The sequence below is a fragment of the Leucoraja erinacea genome, chromosome 23 (genome assembly GCF_028641065.1).
Source record: "Leucoraja erinacea ecotype New England chromosome 23, Leri_hhj_1, whole genome shotgun sequence".
NCBI lineage: Eukaryota > Metazoa > Chordata > Chondrichthyes > Rajiformes > Rajidae > Leucoraja > Leucoraja erinaceus.
The window spans coordinates 12,776,545-12,788,926 of record NC_073399.1 but is presented as its reverse complement, the minus strand read 5'-3'; positions in this window follow the sequence as shown (position 1 = coordinate 12,788,926).

Sequence of the window (12,382 nt, the reverse complement as noted above, 5' to 3'; positions counted from 1 at the left end):
TGGACTGGGCAGTGTTTACTACTTTTTGTAGTCTTTTCCTCTCCAGGGCGCTCAAATTGCCGAACCAAGCCACGATGCAACCGGTCAGTATGCTCTCGACTGTGCACCTGTAGAAGTTAGAGAGAGTCTTCCTTGACAATCCGACTCTCCGTAATCTTCTCAGGAAGTAGGGGCGCTGATGAGCTTTTTTGATAATTGCATTAGTGTTCTCGGACCAGGAAAGATCACTGGAGTTTAGGAGAATGAGGGGGTCCTCATTGAAATGTACTGAATAGTGAAAGGCTTGGATAGAGTGGATGTGGAGAGGATGTTTCCACTAGTGGGAGAGTCTGGGGCTAGAGGTCATAGCCTCAGAATTAAAGGACGTACTTTTAGGAAGATGAGAATTTTCTTTAGTCAGAGGGTGGTGAATCTATGGAATTCTTTGCCACAGAAGGCTGTGGAGGCCGTCAGTCGATATTGTTAAGGTAGAGATAGATATATTCTAGATTAGTACAGGTGTCAGAGGTTATGGGGAGAAGGCAAGAGAATGGGATCAGGAGGGAGAAATAGATCAGCCATGATTGAATGGCGGAGTAGACTTAATGGGCCGAATGGCCTAATGCTACTCCTATCACCTATGACCTTATGAACCTCCACCCCCAATGTCCATCTCACTCAATCCCTTCTCTCTTCACAAGTACTTTTCCTTACCCTTTACCTTTAAGCACCTGTGTTGCATGTTTCTGTGGCTTTCCTTGGCACCTCATTCAATTATTTTCCCGTTTAGTCCCTGCACAATTTGTGCTTGCATCAGGGAAGAAGTTCAGTCAACGTTGTTTAACTTGGATTCGCTGTATCAGCACTGAAACGTTAGTGACAATTGTCAAAGCTGTAAAGTCATTGGAAGGAATCCATGCTACCCACAAGGTCAGTGGCAGCCATATGTCCTGACTGCAAACAGCAACATTAATGTGAGCCAGCTTAATGTGTTGAGCTACCTAGCAACAGCATGAGGCTGAAGTGCCACCAAACAATTGCGGAGCACCCACTGGCCACAATACATGAACAAACACAAGAGCCAATCGCCGCAGGGTTGAAGCATTTGCTCACTGAGATTGTGGGGATTAAAAGCAAAAAGGTCTTATGTTTCTAAATGGCAAAACACAATAAAATCTTACAGGGGAACTTGGAGTTGGTGCTAATCCCTTGGATAGCCCAGTCCCAGCAACAATCTGTTGGCAATGCCTGAAAGGTCAACGGCTCTGAACATTTTATATCTCAGAGGACAAAGATTTTAATAGAGACAAATTCAATCCAAAAGTAGATGGCAATGTTGGTCTAAGGATCAGAAGACCGCTTTATATAACATATACATGCACACACACACACACACACACACACACACACACACACACACACACACACACACACACACACACACACACATACACACACACACACCAACATACACACACACACACACAAACACACACACACACACAGCACACATTCACACACACACACAGATACACACACACAGATACACGCTACACACATACACACAAACAAACACAGATACACAACACACACACATGCATGCATATTCACACACACACACACACACACACACACACACACACACACACATGCACACACACACACACACACACACACACACACACACACGCACACACACACACATACAGACACCCAAACACAGATACACACATACACACACACACTCACACTCACATGCACACTCCGCACACACACATATACAAACACATGCACACACCATATACACACACAGACACACACACACACACACACACACACACACACACACACACACACACACACCACACACACACCACACACACACACTGATCCATGCACACCACACACCATATACACACACTCAGATACACACACACACACAGGTACACACACACACACCACACACACAGACCACTCACACACACACCATGTACACATACACCACACACACATAGAAACACACATACCAAACACATAAACACACACCACACACAAACACACTCACGCACGGATACGCCCACACATTCACAGGCACACATGCACGCATGAATGCACACACACACAGCTGTAGCTGAGATGGCAAACAATTGTTTTTCCTGAAAACTATTTATCAAAAATGTTCAGCATTTAAATTAGAATATGTGAATAAAATAACTTTTTAATTTAGATTTAACTAAGCTTATAACGAGAAAAAATTTTTCAACCGCAGTCCATTTTTGGGGCCCTGACTGTTGGATCAGATCTCATCCAACCCATGAGGATCATCACAAAGTGGTCTGAAAAAGGGTCTCGAGCCGAAACGTTGCCCATTCCTTCTCTCCAGAGATGCTGCCTGTCCCGCTGAGTTACTCCGGCATTTTGTGGTCAAAGTGGGCTTCTGGTCCTTTCACATCTTCAGTGTCCGACTCGTGCTCATGAAACAAGTTGCAGGCAATAGTGTTTAGTTACCAAGGGCGATATGTCCTTTGTGGATTCCTGAAAACCCACAACATCCAGAGTTTACAGAGAAATACATCTGTATACATGTACAGATAGTATACAGGGAGACGTAAGGAGCTGAGTAAGTGGAATCAGTAGTAAAGAAAGCAAACGCAATGCTGACATTTATTTCGAGGGGGGCTTGTATACAAAAGCAGTGATGCAATGCTGAGGCTCTACAAGGCGTTGGTCAGGCCGCGTTTGGAATATTGTGAGCAATTTTGGGCACCGTATCTGAGGAATGATGCGCTGGCGTTGGAGAGGGTCCTGAGGAGGTTGATGAGAATGATCCCAGGAATGTTCGGGTTAACCTATGATGAGTGTTTGACGGTACTGGGCCTGTACTCGCTGTAGTTCTGAAGGATGATGGGGGGATCTCATTGAAACTTACCAAATAGTGAAAGGCCTGGTGGAGTGGATGTGGAGTGGATGTTTCCACAATATGGAGAGTCTCGGTCTCCTACTACTATTCTATTCTATTCTACTCCTATTCCTTATGACCTTATAGACAATAGACAATAGACCATAGACAATAGGCCATTCAGCCCTTCGAGCCAGCACCGCCATTCAATGAGATCATGGCTGATCATCCCCAATCAGTACCCCGTTCCTGCCTTTTCCCCTGACTCCACTATTTTTAAGAACGCTATCTAGCTCTCTCTTGAAAGCATCCAGAGAATCTGCCTCCACCGCCCTCTGAGGCAGAGAATTCCACAGACTCACCACTTTCTGTGAGAAAAAGTGTTTCCTCGTCTCCGTTCGAAATGGCTTATTCCTTATTCTTAAACTGTGGCCCCTGGTTCTGGACTCCCCCAACATCGGAAACATGGTTTCCTGCCTCTAGCGTGTCCAAGCCCTTAACAATCTTATATGTTTCAACCTTATGGGATAAATTACCAGGCCATTCAGGACCCTGGAGGCCAGGCAGCAACACCACAAGATGGTCAACGGCAACAGCAGCACCATCCCCAATCCAACGGCCGGAGACAACTTAGGGCAGCACGGTGGAGCAGCGGAGAGTTGCTGCCGCCCAACGCAGTGCCGGAGACCCGGGTTCGATCGCAATTAAGGGTGCTGTCTGTATTGGAGTTTGTACCTTCTCCCTGTAACCTGCGTGGGTTTTCTCTGAGATCATCGGTTTCTTCCCACACTCCAAAGACGTACAGGTTTGTAGGTGTACTGGCTTGGTAAGTGTAAAAAAATTGGCTCGAGGGTGTGAAGGATGTGCGGGGATCGTTGGTCGGTGCGGACTCGGTGGGCCGAGCAGCTTGTTTCTGCTCTGTATCTCTCTAAACTAAACTAAACTAAACTAAACTAAACTTCACCTGTGGGAGCTGTGGGAGGTTCCACCTGTCAAGGAAAGGCCTAGTCAGCCGCAGCAGGAAATGCAACCACAGATTGCATTATTAGGGCGGCACAGTGGTGCAGCGGTAGTGTTGCTGCCTTACAGCGCTTACAGCACCAGAGACCCGGGTTCGATCCTGACTACAAGTGCTTGTCTGTACAGGGTTAGTACGGTCTCCCCCGTGACCTCTCCGAGATCTTCAGTTCCCCCCCACACGTTCAAGTCTGTAGGTTAGTTGGCTTGGTGTAAACATGAAAAGAGTGTCCTTGGTGCATGCGGGATAGCGTTACTGTGCGGGGCAATCGCTGGTCGGCACGGACTGGGTGAGCCAATGGGCCCGTTTCCGCACTGTATCTCTGAACCAAACAAGCCGCAGATGAAACGATCCCCTCTCCAAGCAGGGCAGCGGCAAAACCACACCATCATCTCGCACAGATGGACGGACACCAAATGGAGACCTGTCTCTTCATCCACTGGTCATTAAAGGAGGGGGGTCAGGAAATGGAGGGGACGTGGAATGGAGGGGGTGGGAATGAGGCAAGTCAGCTATTCGCTAGAGCAACTGGATGGGCACATGGAGAATGTCATACTATTCATTTAACTGCATTTAGCTGACCAAATAGTGACTTAAAATTCAAGTAAATCACCATATTTACTGGATGGGTAGATCCATAACCCATTTTAAGTGTCCTATTCAAGGAAACGGGAAGTCGAATCTCTACAGTAACTAGTTTACCAAATATGGCATCTGTAACCATCTCGTTCAGTCCCTAATGCATTTGTGTGTAAACTAGGATGTCAACTGAAAGATTGATCACTCATTTTGTTCAGCGATGACCAAATCTCACGATTTTAGTTGGCTCCATAAACCTCTAGTTTGGTATTCGATTTTGTTTGGAAAACATTTTCTTCCTTTTGGAGTTATGAGGGAAGATTTCACATGTTGAGGATTTAAGGTCACATTGTTCATATATTTTATTATATAGAACAAAATAGCACAGGCCCTTCAGCCCACGATGTCGATGCTGTACATGATGCTAAGTTAAGCTGATCACCTCTGCCTACACGTGAAGATCCATAGCCCTCCTTCCCTGCTAATACATCCCCATCTACAAGCCTCTTAAATGCCCCTGTCATATCCGTCTCCACCACCCCTGGCATTGTGTTCCAGGCACCCACCATTCTGTCAGAAATTTGCTCCGCACATCTCCTTGAAACTTTGCTTTTCACCGCCGTCTGGCAAAATAAATTCCTCATCGCCATTCTAAAGCTACATCCCTTTTATTCTGAGGTTGTGCCCTCTGATCCTATAATCTCCCGCAATTGGAAACATCATCCCCACATGTACTCTATCAATGCCTTTTACTACTAGGTTTCAATGTGAGCACTCCCAGTTATCCTTCTAAACTACAGGCCCAGTGCCATCGAACACTCTTCAGTCGCTAACCCATTCATCCACGGGATCGTAATCGTAAACCTAAGTTAAGCGCTCCATGCCTCTCTCAGTTCCAAAACTTTATTCCAACGGTCACCAGTAAAATGGCCACCTTCTTGCAAAGTTGCAGTTTGAGCAACTTTCAAGGAAAAATATTTTTGACTTGAACAGGGAGGGACAAATGAGACGTGATATTTCCCTTCTGACAAAATCTGGGCCTTCAGGCCTTCTCTTAAGGTCATAAGTGATAAGAGCAGAATTAGGCCATTAGGCCCTTCAAGTCTACTCTGCCATTCAATCATGGCTGATCTATCTCTCCCTTCTAACCCAATGCACCTTCCTTCTCCCCATAACCTCTGACACCCGTACTAATCAAGAATCTATTTATCTCTACCTTAAAAGTATCCACTGACTTGGCCTCCACAGCCTTCTGTAGCCAAGAGTTCCACAGATTCACCATCCTCTAACTAAAGAAATTCTTCCTCATCTCCTTCCTAAAACAATGACCATTAATTCTATCTGAGGCTGTGACCTCTAGTCCTAGACTCTCCCACTAGTGGAAACATCCTCTCCACATCCACTCAATCCAAACCTTTCACTATTCGGTAAGTTTCAATGAGGCCACCCCCCACTATTCTGTATGTTTTAATGAGGTCCCCCCTCATTCTTCTAAACTCCAGCGAGTATAGGCCCAGTGCCGACAAATGTCAAAGGGTCTGAAGTGAAAGAAATAATGACATACTGTGCCACTCCTGTATGTTCTTGTAACAGGAAGGCAATTATTCAACTTTCCTAAATTTTGCTTAATATGGAACATCAGTGCTGTATTTTATTAAATAACCGTGAAAGTAGAGAATGCTTTCAAGTCTCATTTTGTCTGAAACATCACAGATTATTATTTGGAATACGATGAAACACTTGAATGCTGGAGAGTTTATTTCGTAGCTTGAAATGAGAATAATCTCAAAATAACACTGTTGCCGGGTTATATTAGATGTGAAATAACGGCACATCCAGAAGTAAAGTCATGCATTTGCTGGAGCAAGGTGGCACAGTGGCCCAGCTAGTAGAGCTGCTATCTCACAGCATCAGAGGTCCAGGTTCGATTCTGACCTCGGATGCTGACTGTGTGGAGTTTGCATGTTCACCCTATGACTGCATAGGTTTCCTCCGGGGGTGCTCTGATTTCCTCCCTCATCCCAAAGACGTCCGGGCTGGTAGGTTAATTGCTTCTAGTGTACAGGGAATGGATACAAAGGTGGGACAACATAGAACTTGTGTGAATGGGGATCGATGGTCAGCGTGTTCACGGTGGGCCAAAGGGCCAGTATCCATGCTGTATCTCTAAATGAAACTAAGAAAATGCTAGCCTGAAACAATTCTTTCTCCACAGCTGATGACTGAACATCAGAATACTTCAGGTATTTTCTGATTGTATCCCAGTTAAATACATTGATAATTCAGCTGTCAGTTTGGGATGTCACTTGTTTAGTCATAAGTTCATGTTCATGTGATTGGAGCAGAATAAGGCCATTCAACCCATCAAGCCTACTCCACCATTCAATCATGGCAGATCCATCTTTTCCTCTTAACCCCATTCTCCTGTCTTCTCCCCATAACCCCAGACATCTATCAGCCCAAGGTCCTTGTGAAGAAGGGTCCTAACCCAATGCGGTACTTATCCATGTCCCCCAGAGATGCTGCCCGATCCGCTGAGTAACTCCAATCCTGCATGCTCCATACAAGATTCCAGCATTCACGGTTCTTTGTGTCTCCTTTTTATTCAATGTTTGGAATTGTAGCTTGAATAAGAATTATGAATAAGTTCATGGGTTCATAAGTTCTAGGAGCAGAATTAGGCCATTCGGCCCATCAAGTCTACTCCGCCATTCAACCATGGCTGATCTATTTTTCCCTCTCAATCCCATTCTCCTTCCTTCTCCCCACAACTTCACTCTTACTAATCAAGAATCTGTCAACCTTTGCCTTAAAAATACCCATTGACTTGGCCTCCACAGACTTCTTTGGCAATGAATTCCACAGATTTACCACCCTCTGACTGAAGAAATTCCTCTTTATCTCCTTTCTCCTTGCTAAAACGCTGGGCCAATTTTTACTTAGCGTCCAGGCAAATATATCTTATGTCTGCTGAGAAAGAAAGTGCTAAAGAGGAGAGTGCATTTATATTAATAGTTCAACCTAGGTGTGTCACTGATCATCGCAATAATATAATATAAAATATATAATTTAATATAATATAATATAATAAAATACAATATAATATAACATAACATATTCAAATATAATATAATACAATATATAACATTATATAATAGAACAGAATATAATATAATATATAATTTAATATAATATAATATAATAGAACATAACATCATATCACATAACATAACATAACATAATATAATATAGCATAACATAACAGGATCTTCTCTGTGGATTGCCACCTTGTCGTGGTGGAGAAGCTTGTGTGGACCTGAGATCCTGAGAGCGATGCCGTCTGGAGCTATGCTCCTGGTGGGGCCACCCATGGCGGTAAGGTCAAGGGGGAGGTCTCTGACAAAGAGCAATCCAGCCAAGACCTCAACGGTGGAACAGGCGGAGGATGATGGCTGACCTTAGTGGAGCGTCACAACGGCTGGGAAGGTGGATGAAGGCTGCAGCAGGCTGGGTCGTCTGGCCCAGATCTGTCAAGGACCGTGGGGTGGCTGTCTGTGCACCAGTCTCCCCACATTAAACAAAGTCACGCACAGGCGTCCTCCATATAGGGAATGACATCCATGGTCAGCCATGACCAAACAAAGCCTAAGAAGAACATCACATAAGATAACATAATAATATTATATTATGTAACATCATATAAATGATATTATATAATTATAAATGATATAATATTATGATGCAGGTAATGTACATGTCTATGCTGCTTCTAATTCTTCACTTCTTGCTTACGGTGTGGTGGTGAATAGTGAGATTAAACGAGTACTTACCAGTACGAAGTTTGATCTGTATTTTATGAGGAGTTACGATGAGGGATTACGTGAAGAACCCACCCAGTGCGCAGGCGCGGCATACTTCCAAGCAGCGGTGTGGAATCACAGGTAGACACAATATTGAAGTAAAGATAGTAAAGATTAATGAGACATCAGCTCGAGTTTGATCTATACAACGAGGGTGGGAGCGGAGGGCACGTAATCCCTCATCGTAACTCCTCATAAAATACAGATCAAACTTCGTACTGGTAAGTACTCGTTTAATCTCACTATTTTACTTCGGAGTCACGTGAGTGACTACGTGAAGACTTCAAAGGTCTGTGATTTCAAACCGTGTAACAGCTATATCACTCACTGCCGAAAGTTCATCGAGGGAGGAAGTGGTATCTAAAGACCAACGAATTTGTTAGTTTTTTGAAACAAAATTGTTTATTTAACAATAACAAAAAATAGCTCCCCTGGGCTTTAAATTATAAGTTTGCAGATTCTAAAATTTTCTCCGCAAACACGTCCTTCTCCATCAGCGGTTTGTGGTAGAATTTTTGGAACGTTGATTCCCTTGACCATCCCGCTGTACTAAGGATGTGGTCTATGGGAACCTGCATCCGTTCCGCCACTGACGTGGACGCTGCCCTGGTTGAATGGGATTTAAAAACATCCGTGTTAATCCCCGCGGCTTTTAGGACCTGTTTCAACCACCTAGATATTGTCTGGCTGGTAACCCGTCCAAAAGGCTTTTTGTGGCTGACCCATAAGGCTTTTTCACTCCCTCTAAGTGTTTGGGTTGTGTCTACGTAGTCGTATAGATGGGTCACTACACACAGCCTAGGTTCTGGAGGGTAGGCCCGGAAGATTAACGGAGAGTTGGGTATACCTGGCCTGCTTTGTTTAACCAACCCCGGCATGGTAAATGTAATGGAATCTGGGGTGGTTACCATGTTGTCCAGTCTTAGTTGATGCAGCGACTGAACCCTTTGTGCAGAGACGAGCGCCATGAGCATGAGGGTCTTGATAGTGGACTGCTCCAGACTCAAGGATCCCACCGGAGGCCAACCTCTAAGGTGTGACAAAACTACACTTACATCCCATACATGGGTGTATCTGGGTGTAGGGGGTTTAGTATTATAAATCCCTTTGAGGAGTTTTATAACCAGAGGGTGGGATCCAATGCTGTGATGTCCTGTAGGCATAAGGTAAGCGGACAGGGCGCTCCGTGCTGCATTGATGGCACTGTAGCTCATCTTTTGGTCATGGTGCAAGTGGCCCAGGAATTCCAGCACGTCCGTGATCGAGGCTGTCTTGTATGATGTCCCTGCATCCAAGCAGTACTGCTCCCATTAACTGATGTAGGTCAAGTACTGCTTCTTGGTAGAGACTCGCAGGGACGCCGACATGGTGGTGATTGTTCGTTCAGATAACCCCAATCCCTGGTAAGGCCTGTTCAGAACCTAGAAACCAGGAGTTTCAATTTTTGATGGCATGGATGGCTTATGCCGGATACCGGGTGAGTCAATAGTTGTGGGTGGCTGTGAAAAACCATAGGTGACTCTACCACCATGTCGTGGAAGACTGGGAACCATGGTTGGGTAGGCCAGTCGGGTACGACCAGAATACCTGAAGCTGAGTCTGCTTGTATTTTCTGGAGTACCCGGCTGATGAGGCAGAAGGGAGGGAAAGCATAGAAAAAGAAATTTCCCCAATCCAGCGTGAAGGCATCTACCGCTGCTGCCTCTGGGTCTGGTTCCCAAGCCACATACATGGGTAGCTGGTGATTTAATCTAGACGCAAACAAATCTATATCTGGCGTACCGTATTGCTTAACAATTCTAGCAAATATTTTTGGGTCTAACATCCATTCGATGTTGTCATTGAATTTTCGTGACCTGGTGTCCGCCACTGTGTTTAGCTTGCCTGGTAAATAGGCAGCTGATAGCCAAATATGTCTCTCGACACACCATTGCCAGATTATAGTAGTCAATTTGTCGCATGATACTGATTTTATGCCACCCATGTGCTGGATGTAAGACACCGCCGTTGTGTTATCAATCATTAACCTGACATGCACATGCCGCATATCGGATGCATATGCTTTTAGCCCATAAAAGGCGGCCAGCATCTCCAAATAATTTATGCCAAGTGATTGTAGTAGCGATGCCTCTGAATTAGTCCATCTGCCACCTGTGCTGGATATAGAGTTAGTAGCTCCCCAGCCTAAAGCACTGGCATCCGTTGTAATGGCTATGTTAGGATTGGTGACGGCGATAGGACTGTAACTGTGCCAAATGTTATCCACCCACCACTGAAGTTCTGATTTGGCTTCAGCGGGTAAATCCATAGGTCGGTCATAATGCCCCCTACTTAGACGTAGTGCATGTGTCCTTGCTCTTTGTAAATTTTGATAATGCAAGGGCCCATATTGTGCAGCTGGGAATGCTGCTACTATACTACCAATGACTCTGGCTACATGCCGGATCCTTGGTTGCGTTTTTGCGATTAAGTTGTTACAGGCTTCTGTTAATGTAGCCTTTTTGTCTCTTGGCAGGGTGACAGTCATACGGATAGTGTCAATAGTGAAGCCTAGGTAATCCATGTTAGTTGTTGGCTTCAATATTGATTTATCTGGGTGTAGAACAAATCCCAATGTTTCAAGGAGTTGTTTAGTAGCTAAAACTCCTGCGACAGCTAGTTCCCTTGTTCTCCCCAATATGAAAACATCGTCCAGATAGGCCATGACTAAATGTTTCTGTTCTCTTAATTTTTTCATGGCCACTTTGAGAATTTTAGTAAATAATCTGGGAGCTGTCGTTAAACCATTGGGTAATGCTCTATACTGCCATAGTTGCCCCATCCAGATAAATTTCAGATATCTGAAATGATCCTTATGAATGGGTACTAAATAGTAAGCATCCTTAATATCTATGCTTGCCATGAAGTATCCCTTGGAGATCAGTTGTCTGGCAGTAACAAATGTCTCCATTTTGAAATGTTGATACTCAACAGACTGATTTAGTGATGTCAAATCAATGATGATACGACATCCACCATCTTTTTTAGTTTTGATAAATATATTCGATACAAATTCCAATGGCTCGTGTCTGGCCCTCTCTATGATGCCCTTGGACACGAGCCTATCTAGTTCAGCTTGTCCTTCTACCTTTTCTGATTCTGTGGGAAGGAATACCCTTTGGGGTATGTGCTGAACTGGCGGTTCTATGCCTGGTTTAAATTCAATTTTGTATCCACTGATACTGTTGAGTATAAACTTGTTGCTAGTAAAGGAGCACCAAACATGTTTGAAGAACCTTAAACGCCCTCCTGTTAATACAACACCCTTTGTCTGCGTATGTCGACAGGAACCAGACCCACCTACCTCCATGTTTATTTCTGGGAGCGTTTGCGATGGGTTTGGCCCGAGGGTGTCCTTGTTGGTGCTGTGGTGGGGCGGCGTATCTTCCCACGGCTCCGCCCTGGGCCCCGCTCTAAAAAAGAGCTCTGGGGGTAGTGGGAGGCGGTCACCAGGCTTTCACCAGCTCGGTACCTGCTGGTGGATGCCGAGGCGTGCTGCCAACTGGGTGTCTTCACCCTGCTCGGTCCTGGCGCTGCCCTCATGAGGCCTACAGGTTTGGCCGCCTCTTCCAGTTCCTTGAGCCTTTTTGCCAAGTCGGCCCCGAATAGTAGCGCCTCCTTTTCTGGCGCCGGAGCTTTGCAGAGGCCCGCGTATTTGGGGTTGAGGGCAGGCCTGATGTTTTCACGCCTTAGGTTGTTGAGCTCATACTGTGTGTTACACATTAGGGCCAGCACATCCTGCTGAGGTGTAGAGAGCTCTGCGTTCCCGGTGGACCGAGCAAAGGCGGTAATGGCTGCGGTGTGGAACTTCAGGATACGCTGCATCTTCAGCTCTTGTGTCCTGATATGCTGCCCCAGCTGGCTCCATATTTGGCCGTTTACGGTCTTTACCCGCAGCGCCTCGCAGTTTTCCGGCGCTGTGTAAGTGTCGAGGGCCTCTTGAATGACTTTCTCCTGCAATGACTTATTGGAGAGCCTGTTGATACTGGCCGCCATTCTCGGCGGTAG